Raw genomic sequence first — 6,000 nt, 5'->3', positions numbered from 1 at the left:
ATAAATAATTTAAATAATTTTTATTTATTAACAAAATTTATATAATAAATTAAAATTTAATTATAAATAATATAAAATTTTATTATTATATATAAATTTTAATTTAATGTGTTTAATTATTATTGGCATAACGTCTAGATCCGAAGATCTATCGCTAAACATTAATTTTAGGGAGTCGTCACCAATCTTTTTTATCTAGGTGCGATTGGCCACCTAAGGAATCTATCATTTCAGAGAACACCTAAGTTCAAGGGTCCCTAAAAGAATAGGTTTAAGTCTTCTAACCAGAACATGGTTTGGGAGTTCGGTTACGTGTGAGGAAGGTTATAGCACCCTCACGACACCCATCAAAAGATGGTACCAGCTTAAATTTGTGTTATCCAATGAGCCTTAAACTTTTACCGAGTAATTAATTATTGAAAATTATTCTCAATTGACTTTAATACCTTTAGCAAAAAATTGAAAAAATTCCCTCACCTCAAGAGTATGCAAGAAAAACTACTATTTCACTTGCAGAGGCTCCGTCGTCGGATTATTTAACATAAAAAAATAAAAAAATAAAAAGAAAGAAAATAATGATTGTTTTTGTGCAGGAAAAATTGATACTTTCAACTTTTTCTCAAAAATATTTTTTAGAAACTATGATTTTCAAGGAAAATTGATACTTTCAACTTTTCTCAAAATATTTTTTTGGAAATTTTGATTTTTAAGGAAAATTGATACTTTCAACTTTTCCTCAAAAATAATTTTTGGAAAACTTGATTTTCAAAGAAAATTGATACTTTCAACTTTTCCTCAAAAACTTTTTTTTTTTGAAAATTTATTTTTAAGAAAAATTGATACTTTCAACTTTTCCTCAAAAATATATTTTTTTGATTTTTATTTAAAGAAAATAGAATAATAAAACAAAATAAAAGTGAAAATAAATAAAAATAAAATAATAAAATAAAGAAAAGTAAAACAAAAATAAAAATAAAATAAAGATAAAAAGAATATTAAATAAACCTAATCTAATAAATAAAATAAATAAATAAACAAATAAATTAATTAATTAAAAAAAAAACCTGGAACGGCTCAGAAGGCAGCTCGACTCAAGGAAGAGAAACAGCTCGAAGAAGCGACTTGAGACCTCGGCTTGGCTCGGCTATCGGCTGAGAGGGGGAAGACACGCATGGGTCAAGAAGGGGTCGACGCTCGGGTCTGGTTGGATCTCGGTAAAACGCACGAATCCTCTGAGTCACTTAACGCAAAAACGACGTCGTTTTGAGAGGGTATATAAGGCTCTTCCCTCTGTTTTTTGACAGAAAGCTCCTCCATTCTCTCTCTCTTCTTCCTTTTTCCTCTCGCTTCTCTCTAAACAGTCGAAAAACTCAGGTTGAATATTCATCGGATTCTGAAAAATTTTGTCCAAATCTGAGTTTTTCGTCGAAAGTTCACCGAAAGTTGGTCGGTTTCTGGGATCCTTCACCGAAAACTAGGTAGCTCGTCGGAAACTTCAAAGTTGGCCGAAATTTTCACCGAAAAATGTAAATTTCGCCAAAAAATTCAATCAGAATTTGGAATTTTCCAGAAAAATTTTCGCCAAAAATCTCTAAAAAATTATTTTTGATTCCCACAGCTATTCTAACACTTCTCAACCTTCTTTTAACCTTCAAAAACTCTTCTATACGCCTCTTTTCTCTCAAATCAGTAGCTTTTTGCTTACTGTTTTTCTGTGTCTTGCTTCTGTTCCAGAGGGTCCCTTTTATAGGGATTGATCAGGAGTTCCTGATCAATTCGAATTCCTCTTTGGACGGAGATTTAATCTTTGAATCCAATTTGGACACTTCTGATTGAATCTCCATTCACAGTAGGATTCTTCAGCCTTTAATCACAGCCCCACAAAAAGAAAAGAGAAAAAAAAAAATAATAATCAGATAAAAGAAAAAAATAAAAAAATTAACAGATAATTAAAAATAAAATAAGATAAATCCAAATAAATAAATAAATAAATAAATTATAATATAATAATAAATATATAACTATATAAATAAAATACATATAAATATTAACAAAAAATAAATAAATAAATAAAGATATACATATATTAATACATAGTAATAATATATAAATAATAAAATACCTAAAATACAAAAAAATAAAAATAAAAATAATATAAAATAAAAATCGAATTAGGCTTACCCATTTGGGCCAAGCCCAATTGATCCGAGCCTGGACCAAATTGGGTGTCTACAGCTGCCCCTCTTTGCACATTTTCTGTGAAACAGAAATTGCGCAAAGACGTAGACACCCAATCAAGACTCAACTCGACCTTTTTACTTTTCATTTTTTTTTGTTATTTTTTTTTGATCAAAGCTCCTTTAAACAGTGGCTCAACGACTTTGAAAAGTAAATTGCTCCTCTAAACAGAGGCACCACGACTTTGGAAAGTAAATTGCTCCTCTAAATAGAGGCACCACGACTTTGGGAAAGTAAATTGCTCCTCTAAACAGAGGCACCACGACTTTGAGAAAGTAAATTGCTCTTCTAAACAGAGGCAATGAAACTTTGGAAAATAAATTACTCATTGACAATCATGTCCAAAAGAGTTGAAAGTTGTGTTTGAAAGAATTTCAGGAGATTATGCCCAAAGGTCTTATAAATCATCCCTGATACCAAAAAACATCCTATTTCAAGGATTAGGAACTTACCTGACAAGTTTCTTCTCAAATTTGCAAAATATCTTCATATCTGTCTTCTCCATGTGGGATGTTGGAACAACCCTGCTTCTATACTTTCTTGAAAGTAGTGTATGCTATGCAAATGCATATGAATTTCAATGCATGCTATGCAAATATTGGCCAATTAATTCCTGTTCAATATATGGTGCTCAAGTTTCGTAAGCTTTTTCTTGGGCATCAAGCCTTTTGATTATTCAGAGATCCGATTACACTACTCTTCTAAGATCGAACTAGTGTAACTCTTAATTGTCTCTTCCACTCACATTCTTCCTGTAAAATCTCTTATCAGATTCAATGTCCTAATCAGGAGCTGAACATCTCGATTCTGCCTTTTTTACTTTTGACTTATTCAATGTAATGTAAAAATCTTTCATGTTGTTATTCATTCATCTATCATTATTTCAAACTCAAAAAGTAAGAATGCATTTGTACATTTCTTCAATGGTGGGGTATTAAGAAGAAAAAAATCTGAATGTTGAGAAACAGTTATAAGAAAAAGAAGACACAAAGAATGAAATAGAATGTCTCTTATTAGCAAAATGTTGGCAAACTTTGGCCAAGAAAGAATTACGAGGATAGGTGTGGGGACAAAGCCCAAAATGAACAATCAGATAATCATGATAACACATCTCAAAATTTTTTTTGAAAACTCAACCCTCTGATGTATTTAACAACTTGGAACTCTTTCGAATTTGCTAGCCTCCATATTAGCGGACTTTTAAATTCAATGATGTATTCTCCTTATCTAAGCTGCCTTTTCAGGTTTTCAACTCAGACAAACCCCTTATGACTCAAACCATCCTTTTAGGGTTTTCACCTTGAGTCCTCTTTTTTCACTTTTTCTTTTTTCATTTTTTCCATTTTTCCATTTTTCATTTTTTCATCATTTTTTTATTTTTTTCATTTTTTTAAGCATAGTATTTTTTCACAGCATCATAATTTATAAGATGGGGTAAATCATTTTCATCCATCTCAATCAGTATCAGCGTTTCACCCGAAAAAGCTCGTCTCACCACATACGGTCCTTCCTAATTCGGAGTCCATTTTTCTCTACTATCGTGTTGGATTGAAAGAATTCTTTTCAAGACCAACTCTCCTTCTCGAAAGTAACAGGACTGAATTTTCTTATAATGAGTCCTCATCATTTTTCTTTGATACAGCTGACCATGGTACAATGGAGTCAATATCTTTTCTTCTATGAAATTTAACTGCTCATAATGTTCTCGAATCCATTCGGCTTCTTCTAACTCAACTTCTTTTAAAACTCTCAAAGAGGGGATCTCTACTTTCACTGGTAGTACAGCTTCCATCCCGTAAACCAAAGAAAATGGGGTTACCCCAGTAGAGGTGCGAATTGACGTTCGATATGTATGCAAGGCAAATGGTAACTTCTCATGCCAATCTTTGTAAGTCTCAGTCATTTTCTCCAAAATCCTTTTTATGTTCTTATTGGCTGCCTCAACTGCCCCATTCATTTTCAGACGGTATGATGCCGAGTTATGATGCTTGATCTTGTATTGAGCACATATTTTTTACATCATCTTACTATTTAGATTCTTGGCATTGTCTGAAATAATTCTCTTTGAAAGTTTATATCTACAGATGATCTCTTTTTTTATGAACTTACAAACCACAAAGCGTGTCACATTTGCATATGATGCTGTTTCTACCCATTTTGTAAAGTAATCTATCATCACAAAAATGAATCTGTGCCTGTTAGAAGCCTTTGGGGTGATTGGACCAATGACATCCATGCCCCACATTGAAAATGGCCCTGGTGGTGCCATAACATGTAAAGTAGATGGTGAAGCATGGGTTTTATCAGCATATATCTGACATTTATGGCATTTACGAGCATAATCAATGCAATCATTCTCCATCGTCAACCAGTAATATTCTGTTCTCATAATCTGTCTTGCCATCATATGTCTACTAGTATGTACCCCACATATTTCATCATGCACCTCTTTAATGATTTTTTTTATTTCAGTCTCATTTACGCACCTCAATAATACTTGATCCTTACTTTTTTTGTAAAGGACATCCCCATCCAGGAAAAAGTCATAGCCAATCTTCGGATGACCCTTTTATCATTTTTTGTTGCTTGAACTGGATACTACTGATCTTTGACATACTGTAAGATGTCATAATACCAGGGCTTTCCATCTTCTTCTCCTTCTATATTAGAACAATAAGCTGGTATATCTTTAACATCTAACTTGATGGGTTGAATATCAGTATTATCATTAATTCGAACCATCGCAGCCAGAGTAGCCAATGCATCAGCAATCAAATTCTCTTCTCGAGATAAGTGATCAAATTGGATATCTTTAAATTGTTTCGTCAATACTTATGATATGGAATGAGTTTTGAATCTCTCATCTCCCATTCTCTTTTCAACTGATATATGACTAAAACTGAATCTTTAAACACTTTCAGTACTTTCACTCTTCTATTTACAACAGCTTGTAAGCCCATGACACATATCTCATATTCAGTGATGTTATTTGGCAATTAAAATTTAACCTCGCTATTACAGGACGGTATTGTTCTTCTGAAAAAATCAGAATTACCTCAATTCCATGCCCCAAGGCATTAACAGCTCCATTAAAGTACATTTTCTAATATTTTTCTACATGTTTCCCTTCCTCCGGTTGAGAAATAGTCATTAAATCTTCATCAAGGAATTCTAACTTTATCAGCTCATACTTTTCAATACACGATCTGCAAGAAATTCTGCTATAACGCCCCATTTTATTGCTTTTTAGCTCACGTATATAATATCGTATTTTGAAAGCATTACTTACCATCTAGTGATTCTCTCAGACAAAGAAAGCTTTTCGAAGATATACTTAATGGGATCCAGTTTCGTTATGAGCCACGTAGTGTGATAGAGCATATACTGTCTGAGTCTTTTGGCAGTCCACGCTAATGCACAACATATTTTTTCCAATGAAGAATACTTGGATTCATATTCAGTGAACTTTTTACTCAGATAGTAAATAGCTCTCTCTTTTCGACTGACCTCATCTTGCTGCCCTAGCACACATCCCATTGAATTTTCACATACGGTTAAGTATAAGATTAAAGGTTTCTCTGAAACAGGTGGCACCAATACTGGAGGGTTCGATAAATATTGCTTAATTTTATCAAACGCCTATTGACATTCTTCATTCCACTTTCCAGGATTATTTTTACGGAGAAGATTAAATATGGGATCACATTTATAAGTAAGCTGAGAGATGAACCGAGAAATGTAGTTCAATCTCTCTAGAAAACC

This window comes from Durio zibethinus, chromosome 11, assembly GCF_047325235.1.
Source record: "Durio zibethinus cultivar Kanyao isolate XHJ-2024 chromosome 11, ASM4732523v1, whole genome shotgun sequence".
NCBI classification, from domain to species: domain Eukaryota; kingdom Viridiplantae; phylum Streptophyta; class Magnoliopsida; order Malvales; family Malvaceae; genus Durio; species Durio zibethinus.
Note: the sequence above shows the minus strand (reverse complement) of the source record.